Here is a 19,344-nt window from a genome sequence, read left to right as displayed (position 1 = left end):
CGGGAGTTAAGGACAGAGAAGCAGAGAGAGCTGAGGAACGAGACGAGCTCCAGGAACGGAACAAAAGGAAAGAACAGCTGGAAAGGAGCAAACAGAACTCGCGGGTCCACGACGCAGAACTTGGCCACAACAAAACCGAAAGAGGAAGAAACACGAAACAAAACAAAGCATACCCTCTCCACGACTGTGTCTGCCACTGCCACTGCGCTTAGTTTATGCTTCCGTTGTTGCTTCTGCAGCTGTTTCTGCCACTGGCGCCGGTGCCACTGCGCGTGTGTCAACCCTCGCGGTCGCGTCCAAACGAAAAATTAACAAACAAAAAAGTGGCAAAAGCTCAATTTCCAATTACGAATCGTTAGTCCAACACCGAAACTAATTCCAGTCCGAAACGAGGGGGAACGTTGTGAGTTGCTGCGGACACCGCAACTCTACAGTTATACCCGATACTTTGTCAGTATGGCTCTCCTCCGGCAGACGCCGCTAACATTAAACGACACGACAAAGAGTGCGTGCGAGAAAGACAGAAAATCAGTCTGAGCGTGACGTCGGGCGCTGCGTAGCCAGTGCAAATTGTTTTGTTCCTTTTGGGCATAAAAATGATCCGATCTGATCCAGATTCAGCAGTCTGATAGATATGGTCATTATCTATGATTCTGCGTTTTTAGTTTTCTCGAATCTGCAATATTGTGGATGCAACAGATTTTCGTCCTTTGTGGGGGCGGAAGGGGTGGGGCGAAATTCTGAGATATACGTTTTATAGTGAGATCTGACAGAAGTGCGGATACCAAATTTGGTTACTCTAGCTTTAATAGTCTCTGAGATTTGTGGATGCCCCAGATTTTCGTCCTTTGCGGGGGCGGAAGGGGGTGTGGCGAAATTTGGACATGAAACGGTCAAGGTCCGATATCACAGGAGTGTGGATACCAAATTTGGTTGCTCTGGCTCTTTTAGGTTCTGAGATCCTTGAACTCATATTTTGCAATTGGCAAAGCCGACCATGAAACCTGTGTGTTAGAGAGAGACAGAGCGAGAAAGAATGAAATTGTTTTCTTGATTCTGGCTATCTCTGGTTGAGATTTTACACTCTAGAACATATAGTCATCCTCTACGATTCTGCGTTTTTGGCTTTATCGTATCTTTAAAAATGTGGATACCACAGATTTTCGTCCTTTGTGGGGGCGGAAGTGGGCGGGGCGAAGTTTTGAAATATTTTTGTAGCAGTGACATATCACAGAAGTCTGGATCCAAAACATCGTTGCTCTAGCTCTTATAGTCTTTGAGCACTAGGCGCTGAAGGGGACGGACAGACGGACGGACGGACAGACAGACATGGCTCAATCGACTCGGCTATTGATGCTGATCAAGAATATATATACTTTATGGGGTCGGAAACGATTCCTTCTGGACGTTACACACATCCACTTTTACCACAAATCTAATAAACCCCAATACTCATTTTGAGTATCGGGTATAAAAAGAGCTCCGAAAAGCGAGTGAATATCATATTTAGTGAAGTAAAGTGAAACGTTTTTGTTCCAACAAAATAAAAGAGATAACAAAACAAACGACAAAGAAATGTGTTCCACATGTGTCGGTGGCCTGCTGCTGCTGGCTCTCTTTGCTGCACAGACAAATGCCATCCAGGATCTGCCGCACGAGCATCATAAGCATGTAGGAGAGAAGCAGCAGAAGCAGCATCACCCGCCCACCGCAGACCACATGGAGTTGCAGAGCGGGCGGGCCGGCAAGCCGAAGAGCGTCATTTCCGAGGATCTTATGGTGAGTGTGGGCAGTTGACCTCAAGTGGATTATGTTTCATGTACGAGTACGGAGGGGATCCAGTCCAAACTTAAGAACTTGTTCCACTTCCCATAGAGCGTTCTCTTTCGGATAAATACCCATTTTAATTAAGCTTAAACGAAACCAATCAATTGGTGTATGAATGATGAGTGGCTGTAATAACATTTGACACAATTCCCAATCAATGCAAAAACATTCAATATTTATTCCGAATGTGGAAAACTTAATAAAAATCAACCATTGTCGTGGCAGCAACAACAGCCGCTGCAATCGCCGCAGTGCAAAGACATAAATAATTGACGATTATGGATCTGCATGGAAAATAAACCAAAACGAGGGGGAACGTTGTGAGTTGCTGCGGAGACCGCAACTCTACATTTATACCCGATACTTAGTCAGTATGGCTCTCCTCCGGCAGACGCCGCGAATATTAAACGACACGACAAAGAGTGCGTGCGAGAGAGACAGAAAATCAGTCTGAGCGTGACGTCGGGCGCTGCGTAGCCACTGCAAATTGATTTCTTGCTTTTGGCTACAAAAATAATCCGATCTGATCCAGATCAGCAGTCTGATAGATATGGTCATTATCTATGATTCTGCGTTTTTAGTTTTCTCGAATGTGCAATATTGTGGATGCAACAGATTTTCGTCTTTTGTGGGGGCGGAAGGGGGTGGGGCGAAATTCTGAGATATACGTTTTATAGTGAGATCTAACAGAAGTGCTGATACCAAATTTGGTTACTCTAGCCTTAATAGTCTCTGAGATTTGTGGATGCCCCAGATTTTCGTCCTTTGCGGGGGCGGAAGGGGTGTGGCGAAATTTGGACACGAAATGGTCAAGGTCCGATATCACAGGAGTGTGGATACCAAATTTGGTTGCTCTGGCTCTTATAGGTTCTGAGATCCTTGCAATTGGCAAAACCGACCATGAAACCTGTGTGTTAGAGAGAGACAGAGCGAGAAAGAATGAAATTGTTTTCTTGATTCTGGCTATAATAATTATACGATCTGGTTGAGATTTTACACTTTAGAACATATATAGTCATTCTCTACGATTCTGCGTTTTTGGTTTTATCGTATCTTTAAAAATGTGGATGCCACAGATTTTCGTCCTTTGTGTGGGCGGAAGTGGGCGGGGCGAAGTTTTGAAATATTATTGTAGCAGTGACATATCACAGAAGTCTGGATCCAAAACATCGTTGCTCTAGCTCTTATAGTCTTTGAGCAATAGGCGCTGAAGAGGACGGACAGACGGACAGACGGACGGACGGACGGACAGACGGACAGACAGACAGGGCTCTATCGACTCGGCTATTGATGCTGATCAAGAATATATATACTTTATGGGGTCGGAAACGATTCACACATCCACTTTTACCACAAATCTAATATACCCCAATACTCATTTTGAGTATCGGGTATAATAAATTACCCAACTCAAGAGAGAGAGAGAGAGCGAAAGAGAGGGAGAGAAGTGCCTGCAGCCGGAGGTCACGAGAAACAACAGCAGCCACACAACAGCTGAGAATACAATCAACATGCAACAGCGAGCAGGCAGTTGCTGCAGTTGCAGTTGCAGTGGCAGACATTCATTCATTCCGCGCTCTCCCTCGTGTCCGTATACGGAATGTACATATGCCTATTCCACGCAGAGCGGTGGCACACCATCAATTTAAGGCGAATCCAAAGGCAGCGGACGCCGTGCCCCACCGACTGCTTCTGCCTCAGCGGCCTCTCATAGGCCTGACCCCAAAATCCCAAAATGGTCTATACATGCCACGTACAGTGCGTGTCGGAATTGTAATCTTTCTCTGTAGGACCATTGGTACTTCACCACTGTAACGCACTGTCCGCTGTGTGTGCATTCATTTGGTACAAGAAATGAGGGCCAGACCCCCTATCCGATCCAGCCCCTACCGTCCGATCCCCAGTCTGGTGGCGAGTGGGATGTGGAACTACTGTTTACGTATTCGAGGCAGTCGGTTCGAAGTTGGCATTTATTAAAGTGCGAAAATGGTAATTGGAAGGCAGAGAATAAAAAGATGTAAAGAAAGCGGGAGAAATGCTAGGGAGAGCTCGACCTCCTCCGTCTGGTGCCCGCATATTGTTTATTTAGTAAGGACATCGACATTGGTGGGATGTGCTAACATATGTGGCATATAAAGAGGGGTATATGCAGCACACACACATACATACATACCGGGTATATGCAGCGACATATATGGAGCATTGTATGGAGGAGGCGTATGTATAGAGCGAAAAAAGACGGTGAAACTGAGAACACGACGTCTGGCGGCTATGTGTCGCCGTCGCCAGCTAGGCGCTGCCGTATGCGCCGTAGCCTCTCCGTTCAATAAACGCACCAATACACACACACACTGCCAACGAATTGTCCGCATACACTCACGCACTGGCAGTCGCAGTGGCGTGTAATCAATTGAAATGATGAAAACGAGTGGCAAAAGACAAGAGGGTCGGCTTGCATAAGACGTTGCGGGGTGCAGCAGGGTCACGGCGTTGCTGCATGCCCCAGCGGAAGTAGTCCGGAAAATACTGTACTAGAAAGTGAAGTTTGCTTTATCTCTCTCTCTCTCTCTCTCTCTCTCTGCCCACACGAGTCGACCATAAGATACACATTTGCATATCCACACGCACTTTAGTTCTATATGTATGTATGTATGTATGTATGTATTTATGTCTTGCTGCCACTGACACTGAGACACTGCCACAAGACAGCGGAGGGGCAGAGGGTGCCCTAACAAACTTGCAAATTTGCTTTCAAGTTTTCGCAAAATTCTAATTGGCAAAACTCATGGAAATGGAAATGGGAATGGAAATGGAGCAGGAAACTCCACAAGGAAGTCGTCTTGTCATCAACAGACTCTTGTGGACAGCCAAACTTTTATATTTTGTATCTTGTACTTATGCATACCTCAATTATTGTTGATTGCTGTATGATGCGTGGGAGGGTTTCCTATATGTAGAGCAGAGCCAGATCTCAGATGGAACGGAATATGCAATCGGTTGAACAGGTGGATGCTATTCCTCTTCCAGAGAATTTTTGATGATCGAAGCTATTAATAAGGAATTCTTTGGTCTTTTCATTGGAAAACAAAGTAAATATATTTTCGTGTACATATATTTTTTCTGTTGAAAAAAGATTAAAAATCTTGAAACACTGCACCGTGTTCGCATTCTTATCAATGCTCATAAAATTCTGTTGAATGTAATCTTTGTGGAAGTGTTAAATGTATTCTTTAATGTAGATATTTTTATAGAGAGACTATCAAAAAGTTCTTTGAATTTAAGAGACTATTATTCAGAGACATCTCGGAGAGGAGTGTGCCTGCCGGTCAATCCCAATCCCGTTCCCATTTACCCAAAAAAGGAAAACCATAAACAGTATTGAAATTATTCGTAAACATACTCATATTTAATGGCTCCATTGTCAGGGGGCCTACAAAAGTGTCAGAATCGTCGGCAGTTCCTCAGTTCCTCCATAATTCCCTCACATCCCTCCTCCCCCTCCGCCTTCTTCTCTTTGGGAATGCAATTAATGCAGTTGATGCAGCATTCGAGTGAATTTTCGTTGATTGTTTTATGGCTTCCTGGTAGGTGGAGCCAGGCAGAAGTTCCAATTCGATCGGTTTTATGGGCAGCACTCAAAAACACAATTCGTAAGAACATGCCTCTTAAATAGGGCTTATGCGACAGTTCTTCGAGCGCCAGTTGAATGCACCAGTCGTACAGTCATTAAGTGGAAAGAGAGAGAGAGACTCCAGATAGAGATCTGATCGTGTAGTTATTCGTATAAATGTCAACTCCATATGCCATAATCAGAGACAGGATAAGAGTGGCAGCTCCCCGAGACTTGGAACAGATTAAATGTGCTGTTATTAATTAACTCAAAATGCTGCTGATTCACTGTTGCAACAGAGACAGGGGCAGCGACAGGGGCAGCAGTACGGGTGTAAGGCATTAATAAATTGAGTAGCATATTAACGTGATTATCAATTACAATAAAAGATATTTCCGTTGGGAGAGTGCTGACTGTTTGCTTTCGAATAAATTTACATTATTTTAAGGCACAAGTAATTTGTCTGTCAGTCAGCCAGAGGTGTACAAATAATGACAATCTGTTTATCTGTTTATCCCAGTGACAAATGCCGCTTGACACATAACTGTGTGTGTGTGTTTTTTTTTTTTTTTTTTTTTTAAATTCCATTTAATTGCTTGTATTTACAACTTATTTTATACTTAAAGCAAACTATAATAAAGGTTAGGCTATGAAGCCCAACATGTGTGGTACGGCCGTGAAGCAATGCTTCACACATGTGCAGGCTTCGTTTAGACTAACTGGACTCTTGTCTGGTGCTCAACAGCGCGCAGTTCCCTCATAATGGTCGCCGCGAAGCAGCTCGTCGCCTCCCAGTTTTCCGGGGACAGGAGCATGCACGGCACCAAGCTCTGCTTGACTACGCCTCCACCCAGCGCTTCTTCTAGCCGCTGGCGCTGCGCTGCGAACCTGCCACACGAAAATATCGCATGCTCGGCATCCTCCTCCACGTAGTGCCCGCACCAAGAGCATTCTGCGGAGTCCGCGTGCCCGAGGCGATGAAGGTAGCTTCGGAAGCAGCCGTGACCACTGAGGAGCTGAGTCAGGTAAAAGTTGACCTGCCCGTGCTTCCTGCTTACCCACGCGTCGATGGACGGGATAAGCTGGTGGGTCCAACGCCCCTTAGTGGTCGTGTCCCAGCGCTGTTGCCACCTTCTGAGACTCTCCTGTTTGCACGCCATGCGTACCTGCCTTTTCGCCGCCGCGTCCATTCCTCTGCCATGAGTTTCCTGGTAGTATGTGGACCGTTCATCCGCCAGGAATTCCAGGGGTGCTATGCCCGCGATCACGTGTGCTGCCTCGTCCGAGACCGTTCGGAAGGCACTGGTGATCCGAATCGAAGAGAGGCGGTGCGTGGCTGCCAGACCCCGTGCGTAGCTCGCTGTTCGAAGGGCCTTTGCCCAGATTGGCGCCGCATATAGCATCACCGATCTCGTGACACTCGTTAGCAGTTGTCGCCGCCATTGCTTTGGTCCTCGGGTGTTCAGCATTAGCCTCGAGAGCGCACCGTTGGTGGTCGCCGCCTTCGTGCCCATGTAGGCCAAGTGCTCCCGAAAGCAGAGACGTGTGTCCACCAGGACACCAAGGTATTTGATAGCGCGCTTAGACGAAACCGGGGTACCTGCCACTGAGATGTTGGCCGTCTCGACTTTCTTCCGGCTGGATACTAGCACTGCCTCTGTTTTGTGGAGTGCGAGTTCGAGCCCGACCAGGTCCAGCCACTGTTGAATGCGCGCTATCGTTTGGTTGCAGGTCGTTTCCACGACGGACAGGTCTTTTGCCACCACCAGGACAGCCACATCGTCTGCAAAACCCACCATGTGTACTCCGTGGGGGAGGCTGAGTCGCAAGATGCCGTCATACATTGCGTTCCACAGAGTGGGGCCAAGCACTGAACCCTGCGGGACGCCTGCCGATACCTCGTATTCCTCCGTGCCAGCCTGCGTGTCGTACAAAAGCAGCCTTCTCTCAAAGTAGCTTTGTACCATCCGCTGCAGGTACCTGGGTGTGTCGAAACTCTCCAGCGCCCTTAGGATGCAGCTCCACCTCGCCGTGTTGAACGCGTTCTTAATGTCTAGGGTGACTACTAGGCAGTACTCTTTCCCGCCGCCTTTCCACCGAGTGCCGGCAATTGCACCGGAGGCAATGTCCACCACCTTACGAACGGCGTCTATCGTGGATCGGGCCTTGCGAAAGCCGTATTGGTGCGGTGAGAGGTCGCCAGCCTCCGCGATGGAGCGTTCCAGTCGCGCGCAGACCACCTTCTCAAGCAGTTTACCCGCGGTGTCGATCAGGCAGATAGGCCTATACGACGACGCTGTCCCCGGCGGCTTGCCTGGCTTGGGAATAAGCACCAGCTTCTGTATTTTCCACCTCACAGGGAACACTCCTTCCCGAAGGCACTGATTTAGCAGCTTCGCAAAGATGTCCGGACGCGTGGAGAGGGCGAGCAAGAGGGCTCTGTTCGGGATAGAGTCCGGCCCAGGAGCCTTGTTTGGGCTGATGCTTCTGGCTGCGCTTTCGACTTCCTCGAGTGACACCTCCTCGATGTGTGCCTGACTGTGCGGCTGCAGTGTGAGGCAACGGACATCCCCGATGTGGTCAGCCCTGTGCGGAAAGAGTTCCTCCACGATAGATCTTGTCGTGTCGGGGTCCGATGGGGGTGCCTGCATCTTGGCGCAAGGTTTGTTCGTCACCAACTTGTACGCCCTTCCCCATGGGTCCTGCTCCGCAGAGTCGCATAGCTTGAGAAAACACTGGCGCTTGCTATCCCTAATGGCCGCCTTGAGGGCCCTTCTGCAGTCCCTGAACGTGGATTGCCATTGCGGAAAGGCAGTGCTTCCGCGCGAGCGCTGGTAGCGGCGTCGAGCTTGGTTGCATTCCCGGCGTAGCGCGGCAATGTCCTCGTTCCACCAGAACACAGGTTGGTGGTGGCGACCGTAGGGCTTCCTCTGCGCCATGGTGGCATTGCATGCTGCCTCCAGATGCTCCATGACATGGTTGGCCATGCATTCAGCATTTCCATTCGCCGTGAGGTTGGACATAAGCTCCATGAACAGGGCCGTATTGAGCGTTTCGGCGCGATAGCATCTCCATCTGGGCGCAGCTGTCTCTACGCTACACGTCTGTTGGCCTGTGTCCCATATAATTGCCCTGTGGTCGCTCCCTGTGTAGATGTTGCTGATGCTCCAGCCCGATGAATTAAAAAGTGAGCTGCTGACAAATGTAAGGTCGATGACCGATCCTGTTCCTGCTCTGGAGAAGGTATGCTGGTTTCCCTCGTTGAGGAGCGCGATGTCCAGGGGCGCAATGATCTCCAGCAGAGCTCTACCTCTCGCATTCGTCGCCACGCTTCCCCACTCCTCAGCCCACGCGTTGAAGTCCCCTCCAATGGCTATTGGGTGACGTCCTCTAGCATCAGCCGCTAGGTTGTCTAGAGTACCTGCGAACTCGGAGAGCGTCAGGCTTGGGGCAAGGTAGACGCTGTATATCCACACACCTCCGACCTTGGCGCGCACAAACCCAGCAGCAGCGCTTGAGAGGGAAAGCTGCAATGGCGTGGCCCCGCATAGCCATATCGCGGCCTTTTTGGTGGCATCCAACATGAACCCAGGGGACTCCCTAGTTTGATATGGCTCGCTGAGGATGGCGAGGTCAATTGCCAATTCTCTTATGGATTGGCTCAGCAGGTCTTGAGCCGCAGCGCAGTGGTTGAGGTTGAGCTGCATAACCTTCATTATTGGGCCGGCAAGCTGGGCACGCTCCTGGCTGCTGGACATCTCCTGCTACCCGCATAATGGTTCGTCTCATTGCTGTTGTTAGCGGTGCAGATGAAACACCGCGGATCGCTTTGACAGGTTGCCGCCTTGTGCCCGTTCACGCCGCATCTGAGGCAGCATCCGGTGCGATCCACCGCGCTCTTGCACCTGATTGCTAGATGCCCAAACTCCAGACACCTGTAGCATCGTCGTTGAGCTGTCCGCTCCCGGATCCTAGAGCTTGTCCATCCGACTTTAAGTTTCCCCACCATGAGCAGGGCTCTTGCCTGCACGGGCAGCAGGCACACAACTGCCAGTTGCGTACCAGCGAACGATGGCCTCAGACTTTTAATGGCGCTGGTGTCCACGCTGGGGGCGTCTATCGATGCAGCTATCGCTGCTGCGATGTCCTCCTTCTCGACCAGGCTGTCGAGATCCCTGACCTCCACGCAGAGTTCTTCTGACACCGCCCTGATGCCCGTCTGCAGTCCCAGTGCCGCGCTGATATCCTCCTTGAGCTTAGCTGTGTTGCTTTTGCTCGCGCCGTTGAGCTCGAGCAGCAGCTCGCCCTTTGCCGTCCTCCGGATTCTGTTAACATTATCCCCTACCTCCTGAAGCTTGCCATCCTGGCGCCTGGTGACCATACGGAGGATGTCGCTATAGCTAAGCTCGCCCTGGGGTTGAATAATTATTGCGTCTGGCCTTGGCTCGCGCTCACGGGGCTCCCTTTTTTTCCTTACCCTAGGGCCCACCTGCTGCCACTTGAGCTGTTTCTTAGCGGCTGGGGTGGCACCATGGTCTGTGTGTGTGTGTGTGTGTTTGTGTGTGTGTGTGTGTGCCACATGCGTAAACGAGACTCGGATTCGATTGGAGAGCAGGAAATCCCAAAACCCCCCAGCTACGAATTTGTGACTAATAATTTAATACGATTTGGCTTTTGTTTAACATTTAGCATATGATTAACATAATTATTATTAAAATTAACAATATCCTTGACTCATCTTTCGTGGTATGTTTGGTTTTGTTTGTTTTTTTGGCAAGAAATATAAATAAATAATTATTCTTAGGATTATACATATTTTTGTATAATTTTATTTATATTCTCTAGGAATATTATATTCTCTTCTTGTGTTTTTGTTATAAAACTCCAATTTAACGTCTATTATTCGGACATCCCTTTTCCTAATTAGAGCATTTTTCAAAAGGGTAAACCACTTTTCCCAAGCCAACCACAACAGCAGCAACAACTTTAATCAAAGGACTTTTCTGGTCAGCCATACAACAGGATGCATGCTTTTACCTGTCGTCAGAAGAGCTTTTTATTTTTTGTATTTTAATTTTTATTAAATTTCGCCTTCCATACAAAACAAGCGACGATTTGGCAGTGGTGGCACAGTGGTGGCGTTTGCAGATCCCATCGCTTAGCCATATAACGACTATATTTGGATTGTGATTCAGAGTGGTTTTTGTGCCAGAAAATAATCAGGATACCCTTCCTTCCTCCGGCTCCCTGGAAAGTGTATGGATAAGGTGGAGTTTTATTTACTATTTATTTTTATACCCGATACTCAAAATGAGTATTGGGGTATATTAGATTTGTGGTAAAAGTGGATGAGTGTAACGTCCAGAAAGAATCGTTTCCGACCCCATAAAGTATATATATTCTTGATCAGCATAAATAGCCGAGTCGATTGAGCCCTGTCTGTCTGTCCGTCCGCCCGTCTGTCCGTCTGTCCGTCCCCTTCAGCGCCTAGTGCTCAAAGACTATAAGAGCTAGAGCAACGATGTTTTGGATCCAGACTTCTGTGATATGTCACTGCTACAAAAATATTTTAAAACTTCGCCCCGCCCACTTCCGCCCCCACAAAGGACGAAAATCTGTGGCATCCACAATTTTAAAGCTATGAGAAAACCAAAAACGTAGAATTGTAGAGAATGACCATATCTTTAAGACTGCGGAATCTGAATTTGATCGTATTATTAGAAAGAAAACAAGAAAACAATTTCATTTTTTCTCGCGCTGTCTCTCTCTAACACACACGTAGCATAGGCGGCTTTGCTTAGAGTAAAACATTAGCGCCTAGATCTCAGAGACTACAAAAGCAAGAGCAACCAAATTTGGTATCCACACTCCTAATATATCGGACCGAGACGAGTTTGTTTCAAAATTTCGCCACACCCCCTTCCGCCCCCGCAAAGGACGAAAATCTGGGGATATTGAAAAATCTCAGAGACTATTAAGGCTAGAGTAACCAAATTTGGTATCCGCAGTCCTGTTAGATCTTACTATAAAACGTGTATCTCAAAATTTCGCCCCACCCCCTTCCGCCCACACAAAGGACGAAAATCTGTTGCATCCACAATATTGCACATTCGAGAAAAATAAAACCGCAGAATCATAGATAATGACCATATCTATCAGATTGCTGAATCTGGATCAGATCAGATAATTTTTATAGCCAATAGGAACAAATCAATTTGCAGTGGCTACGCAGCGCCCGACGTCACGCTCAGACTGATTTTCTGTCTCTCTCGCACGCACTCTTTGTCGTGTCGTTTAATATTAGCGGCGTCTGCAGGAGGAGAGCCATACTGACTTAGTATCGGGTATAACCGTAGAGTTGCGGTGTCCGCAGCAACTCACAACGTTCCCCCTCGTTTTAATTGTGTCACGTAGGCAACTGCATTGGGCCATAGAAAAATCCTGCATCCTTTTTAGCAGCAGCAGCAGTGGCAGCAAAATGAAAAACCAGCGAGTAGTCGTACCTGGAATTGTGTGTGCGGCTGTGCCGCTGTACCGCTGTTGTTGCCACGGATTGAAATTCAAAGAGCGGAAATATTTTCGAGCCGAGCACAAGAACAAATAATTCCCAATTTGCATTGGCCAAAAGAGTGCGCGGAATGCACAAAAACCCCGCCGCGAATACCAATGAATAGTGCCGCAAAAAGCAGGTAAAACCAGATGAAATCGAGTCGGCTATTATCCTGTAAGTGGCAGAGAGATGGCGAGATTTCCCTAGATTTGTAGCGGTCAGCACGTTCCCTGTGTGACGTGTATACCCCTCGGGCACGTGGTATCTCCATGGAAACGTGCTGGTGTTATCTAAACCAGCAAATCGAAGTAAATAGGAAGTATTGTCGTTTGTTTATGTACACGATTCATATTCTTAATTAAAAGCTGATAACAGCAGCAGCATTTCCACAAACCCCAGAGGAAACACTCAGCGGACAGCCCCAGATAAGCCCCCAACAAAATCCCAGACAGACTCGCGTTCTCATTATCATTATTGTTACTTGTTGTATTTATAGTATATTTCATTAATTATACCCGATACTCAAAATGAGTATTGGGGTATATTAGATTTGTGGTAAAAGTGGATGTGTGTAACGTCCAAAAGGAATCGTTTCCGACCCCATAAAGTATATATATTCTTGAACAGCATCAATAGCCGAGTCGATTGAGCTATGTCTGTCTGTCCTTCTGTCCGTCCGTCCGTCTGTCCGTCTGTCCGTCCCCTTCAGCGCCTAGTGCTCAAAGACTATAAAAGCGAGAGCAACGATGTTTTGGATCCAGACTTCTATGATATGTCACTGCTACAAGAATATTTCAAAACTTTGCCCCGCCCACTTCCGCCCCCACAAAGGGCGAAAATCTGTGGCATCCACAATTTCGACGATACGAGAAAACTAAAAACGCAGAATCGTAGGAGATGACTATATCTTCTAGAGTGCAAAATCTGAACCAGATCGTATAATTATTATAGCCAGAATCAAGAAAACAATTTCATTTTTACTCGCCCTGTCTCTCTCTAACACACACGTAGCATAGCCGGCTTTGCTTAGAGTAAAACGTAGCGCCTAGATCTCAGAGACTATAAAAGCTAGAGCAACCAAATTTGGTATCCACACTCCTAATATATCGGACCGAGACGAGTTTGTTTCAAAATTTCGCCACACCCCCTTCCGCCCCCGCAAAGGATGAAAATCTGGGGATATTCACAAATCTCAGAGACTATTAAGGCTAGAGTAACCAAATTTAGTATCCGCACTCCTGTTAGATCTTACTATAAAACGTATATCTCAAAATTTCGCCCCACCCCCTTCCGCCCCCACAAAGGACGAAAATCTGTTGCATCCACACTATTGAGGATACGAGAAAACTAAAAACGCAGAATCATAGATAATGATCATATATATCAGATTGCTGAATCTGGATCAGATCAGATAATTTTTATAGCCAAAAGGAAAAAATCAATTTGCACTGGCTACGCAGCGCCCGACGTCACGCTCAGACTGATTTTCTTTTCTCTCGCACGCACTCCTTGTCGTGTCGTTTATTATTAGCGGCGTCTGCCGGAGGAGAGCCATACTGACTTAGTATCGGGTATAACTGTAGAGTTGCGGTCTCCGCAGCAACTCACAACGTTCCCCCTCGTTTTTATGTGCCATTGATTGATTTTTAATGTCATTGTGGCAGCAAAAAAAGAAAGGGGACAGGAGAGGAATCGTGGGGTGGCATCGTCTGGGCAACCCACGCAGCGTATGATTGATGCATTTATGCTGATTTTCCTCTCTCTCTCTCTCGCCATCTCTTCTCGCTGTTTTATGCACTTTCGGTATCCCCATCATTATGGTGTCGCGTACTCAAATATGAGACATTTGTTGTGCATACAACATTTTGACAGTCTGCACACGGGAACTGGAGACAGAGACGGCAACTGAGACTGGGTCTGCATGCACATTAGCCCTCTCTTCCTCTCTTCTCGTATATCCCGCCGTACGCCAGCGCCAGCGCCAGCGCCCACGCGGATACGCGGACAGCAATCTCAGTCATCACGAATGCGAATGCGAATATAGTCGTGGTTGCACAATTTTTTGGGCTACGAATGACAATGATTCATGCCAGCAAGGGCCAAGAGAGTCGGCGGCGCCTGATGTTGCTATCTATCTGCTTAGGTGAAGTCCCTGGCAAATTTGTGGGGAACAAACTTATGAAAACCTAAGAAAGAAAAGAGGAAAATGGCAATACAGATGTTTAAAGGAAGGAATCCAAGAATCAATCAAATTATAAACCCTTTTCTCTCTCTCGCTGCCGCATATAATATGATTTGGTACTAGGATATCGATAGGATCTACTACCATATGTACATATGGTATATGGTAGTGAGAATCAAATCTTTCGAATGCAACAACCCAAATATTTGTCGATAGATTTCTCAAAGGATAGAGTGTTCTTTAAGCAACAATACAGACTGTACATACATATGTACGTATGTATTTATGGCATACAACATATCATTCATGAAGTGACTGCTGACAAACAAAAAAAAGAAAAAAGATAATGCATTATCGGAATTGCACAATCGGTTACTGTTATTCTCTGTGTGTATTTGTGTGTGTGTGTGTGCTTGTGGAAAGTTTTCCGCTTTATCTGTGGCAAGCAGCACTTCACTTGGTAAGTGCAACCAAGAAAAGGATGGATATTATACGTACAGTACAAACGAAGGGGAGGGGCGAGAATGGGACAGCCGGACGTCCAGCCATTAGCATAAATAGATTCACACCCACACCCACACACACTCACACGCTGACACTCTTGTATGCAGATTTTCGTTCGCCTTGGCTTTCGGATAACGGTTTTAAATGGTTCCGCGCGAGCCAGGGGAGTAGGAGGGAGAGAGAGAGAGAGAATGAATAAAAGTGCAATAAATCCGAGCGAATTTCGAACAAAACAAATACGAAGCAGAGAGCCGAGTGGCACCGACCAGCCGATACCCACACTCACACAGGACTTTGTTATTCGATCATTCAATTATCTATAAAAATGTACAAATATGTATTCCAATCTCCTGGATTCCTGTAGGTCCCTTCTGTTGCATGCAGCTTCACTCGGCGGACATACCCAACAACTTTACAGGGCATAAAAACGTTCGGTGGAAGTGCATAAATAAATGTACAGCTTCTAGATTCAAGATTCTAGGGAGAGGGAGTGGGAGTAGGGGAGGGGGAGGGAGGGAGAACAATTTGTTGGATATACATCTAAGGTCTCGCGTAATGTGAAAAAGGGCCACTGCCGCCGCGGCTGCTGCACAAAAGAATTATAAACAAAAACAAAATATAACGAGGGGGAACGTTGTGAGTTGCTGCGGAGACCGCAACTCTACAGTTATACCCGATACTAAGTCAGAATGGCTCTCCTCCGGCAGACGCCGCTAATATTAAACGACCCGACAAGGAGTGCGTGCGAGAGAGACAGAAAATCAGTCTGAGCGTGACGTCGGGCGCTGCGTAGCCAGTGCAAATTGATTTGTTCCTTTTGGCTATAAAAATGATCTGATCTGATCCAGATTCAGCAATCTGATATATATGATCATTATCTATGATTCTGCGTTTTTAGTTTTCTCGTATCCTCAATATTGTGGATGCAACAGATTTTCGTCCTTTGAGATCTAACAGGAGTGCGGATACCAAATTTGGTTACTCTAACCTTAATAGTCTCTGAGATTTGTGAATATCCCCAGACTTTCATCCTTTGCGGGGGCGGAAGGGGGTGTGGCGAAATTTTGAAACAAACTCGTCTCGGTCCGATATATTAGGAGTGTGGATACCAAATTTGGTTGCTTTAGCTTTTATAGTCTCTGAGATCTGGGCGCTAATGTTTTACTCTAAGCAAAGCCGGCTATGCTACGTGTGTGTTAGAGAGAGACAGGGTGAGAAAAAATGAAATTGTTTTCTTGATGCTGGCTATAATAATTATACGATCTGGTTCAGATTTTGCACTCTAGAAGATATAGTCATCTTCTACGATTCTGCGTTTTTAGCTTTCACGTATCGTCGAAATTGTGGATGCCACAGATTTTCGCCCTTTGTGGGGGCGGAAGTGGGCGTGGCAAAGTTTCGAAATATTCTTGTAGCAGTGACATATCACAGAAGTCTGGATCCAAAACATCGTTGCTCTCGCTCTTATAGTCTTTGAGCACTAGGCGCTGAAGGGGACGGACAGACGGACAGACGGACGGACGGACAGACGGACAGACAGACATGGCTCAATCGACTCGGCTATTGATGCTGATCAAGAATATATATACTTTATGGGGTCGGAAACGATTCCTTTTGGACGTTACACACATCCCCTTTTACCACAAATCTAATATACCCCAATACTCATTTTGAGTATCGGGTATAACGAGGGGAACGTTGTGAGTTGCTGCGGACACCGCAACTCTACAGTTATACCCGATACTTAGTCAGTATGGCTCTCCTTCGGCAGACGCCGCTAATATTAAACGACACGACAAAGAGTGCGTGCGAGAGAGACAGAAAATCAGTCTGAGCGTGACGTCGGGCGCTGCGTAGCCAGTGCAAATTGATTTGTTCCTTTTGGGTATAAAAATGATCCGATCTGATGCAGATTCAGCAGTCTGATAGATATGGCCATTATCTATGATTCTGAGTTTTTAGTTTTCTCGAATCTGCAATATTGTGGATGCAACAGATTTTCGTTCTTTGTGTGGGCGGAAGGGGGTGGGGCGAAATTCTGAGATATACGTTTTATAGTGAGATCTAACAGGAGTGCGGATGCCAAATTTGGTTACTCTAGCCTTAATAGTCTCTGAGATTTGTGGATGCCCCAGATTTTCGTCCTTTGCGGGGCGGAAGGGGGTGTGGCGAAATTTGGACACGAAACGGTCAGGGTCCGATATCACAGGAGTGTGGATACCAAATTTGGTTGCTCTGGCTCTTATAGGTTCTGAGATCCTTGAACTCATATTTTGCAATTGGCAAAGCCGACCATGAAACCTGTGTGTTAGAGAGAGACAGAGCGAGAAAGAATGAAATTGTGTTCTTGATTCTGGCTATAATAATTATACGATCTGGTTGAGATTTTACACTCTAGAACATATAGTCATTCTCTACGATTCTGCATTTTTGGTTTTATCGTATCTTTAAAAATGTGGATGCCACAGATTTTCGACCTTTGTGGGGGCGGAAGTAGGCGGGGCAAAGTTTTGAAATATTTTTGTAGCAGTGACATATCACAGATGTCTGGATCCAAAACATCGTTGCTCTAGCTCTTATAGTCTTTGAGCACTAGGCGCTGAAGGGGACGGACGGACGGACGGACGGACGGACGGACGGACGGACGGACAGACGGACAGACAGACAGGGCTCAATCGACTCGGCTATTGATGCTGATCAAGAATATATATCCTTTATGGGGTCGGAAACGATTCCTTCTGGACGTTACACACATCCACTTTTACCACAAATCTAATATACCCCAATACTCATTTTGAGTATCGGGTATAACGAGGGGGAGCGTTGTGAGTTGCAGCGGACACCGCAACTCTACAGTTATACCCGATACTAAGTCAGTATGGCTCTCCACCGGCAGACGCCGCTAATATTGAACGACACGACAAAGAGTGCGTGCGAAAGAGACAGATAATTAGTCTGAGCGTGGTGATTTGTTCCTTTTGGCTATAAAAATGATCTGATCTGATCCAGATTCAGCAATCTGATAGATATGATCATTATCTATGATTCTGCGTTTTTAGTTTTCTCGTATCCTCAATATTGTGGATGCAACAGATTTTCGTCCTTTGTGGGGGCGGAAAAGGGTGGGGCGAAATTCTGAGATATACGTTTTATAGTGAGATCTAACAGAAGTGCGGATACCAAATTTGGTTACTCTAGCCTTAATAGTCTCTGAGATTTGTGGATGCCCCAGATTTTCGTCCTTTGCGGGGGCGGAAGGGGGTGTGGCGAAATTTGGACACGAAACGGTCAAGGTCCGATATCACAGGAGTGTGGATACCAAATTTGGTTGCTCTGGCTCTTATAGGTTCTGAGATCCTTGAACTCATATTTTGCAATTGGCAAAGCCGACCATGAAACCTGTGTGTTAGAGAGAGACAGAGCGAGAAAGAATGAAATTGTTTTCTTGATTCTGGCTATCTCTGGTTGAGATTTTACACTCTAGAACATATAGTCATCCTCTACGATTCTGCGTTTTTGGCTTTATCGTATCTTTAAAAATGTGGATGCCACAGATTTTCGTCCTTTGTGGTGGCGGAAGTGGGCGGGGCGAAGTTTTGAAATATTTTTGTAGCAGTGACATATCACAGAAGTCTGGATCCAAAACATCGTTGCTCTAGCTCTTATAGTCTTTGAGCACTAGGCGCTGAAGGGGACGGACGGACGGACAGACGGACGGACGGACAGACGGACAGACAGACATGGCTCAATCGACTCGGCTATTGATGCTGATCAAGAATATATATACTTTATGGGGTCGGAAACGATTCCTTCTGGACGTTACACACATCCACTTTTACCACAAATCTAATATACCCCAATACTCATTTTGAGTATCGGGTATAAAAACCATTCTGCTTCGATTTATTTATTTTCGGGGAGTATGTGGCAGCTAACGGCAGTTTGTTGAGCCCCCCCCAGCAGCAGCAGCAACAGCAGGGCCCCGTCAGAGAAAGAGAGAAAGGGAGAGGAAATGAAAAATCTTTGACATTTTGGCAAGAATCTGAGTTGATTTTAATGATGCCACATGATGCAGCAGCAGCAGGAGGCAGACCTTTTCCAGCGAAATGTTGATGTCGATTCTTGCAATGTGTTGCAACAGCCACAAACAATGACAACAGCAACAACGATAACAACGCCTTTTTTGGGACACATTTGTGCAGCAGCTTGCCGCAGCGAGCAGCAAGTTTCCTTTTAAGCGTGTATGCTGCCTGTGACATCAATTATGCTATGCGGCGGCATGTTGCCCCAAACGAGAGGCAGCCTCAGCTTCAAGCCCAAAGACGGCATGTTTTTTTTTTTTTTTTTTTTTTGTTTTTTCTTTTTTTTTGTTGTGTGACTACAGGAAAGCTTCATGCCGACTCAGCCGAATCCGAAGTGAGGGACTCTAACCGCTCTAAAACCAACCACACCTATCGCGGATCCCGGCGGTACTGTCGCGAGATATTACTTCGCCGGGGGTGATGCCCGTAGGGCTCTTCTCTTAATAATCTCCTTTATCCTTTATCTCCTTGCATTGCGTGCTCTTTCTTCGCGACGCAGTTTGGTAGCCATAGTTACGGCCATGAATCTAATCGCGCCCCAGTGTCCTTCCGACTCCAGCAGGCATTCTGCCAGGTTTGTCACCGCTGG

The 19,344-nt window shown here is 46.7% G+C and overlaps 1 protein-coding gene across 1 annotated transcript in view; it reads left to right on the top strand.

The window, feature by feature from the left end:
* Positions 1-1,694: 1,694 nt before the first annotated feature.
* The window catches only part of LOC117193720 (matrix metalloproteinase-2-like), a 225,081-nt gene continuing 207,431 nt past the window's right edge, over positions 1,695-19,344 (top strand). Inside the window, exon 1 of the mRNA XM_033398446.1 lies at positions 1,695-1,779. The gene's annotated coding sequence lies outside the window, so the exon portion shown is untranslated. The remainder of the gene's footprint in view (positions 1,780-19,344) is intronic.

Source organism: Drosophila miranda (genome assembly GCF_003369915.1).
Source record: "Drosophila miranda strain MSH22 chromosome Y unlocalized genomic scaffold, D.miranda_PacBio2.1 Contig_Y2_pilon, whole genome shotgun sequence".
NCBI classification, from domain to species: domain Eukaryota; kingdom Metazoa; phylum Arthropoda; class Insecta; order Diptera; family Drosophilidae; genus Drosophila; species Drosophila miranda.
Note: the sequence above shows the minus strand (reverse complement) of the source record. Positions and strands in the feature narration are given on the sequence as shown.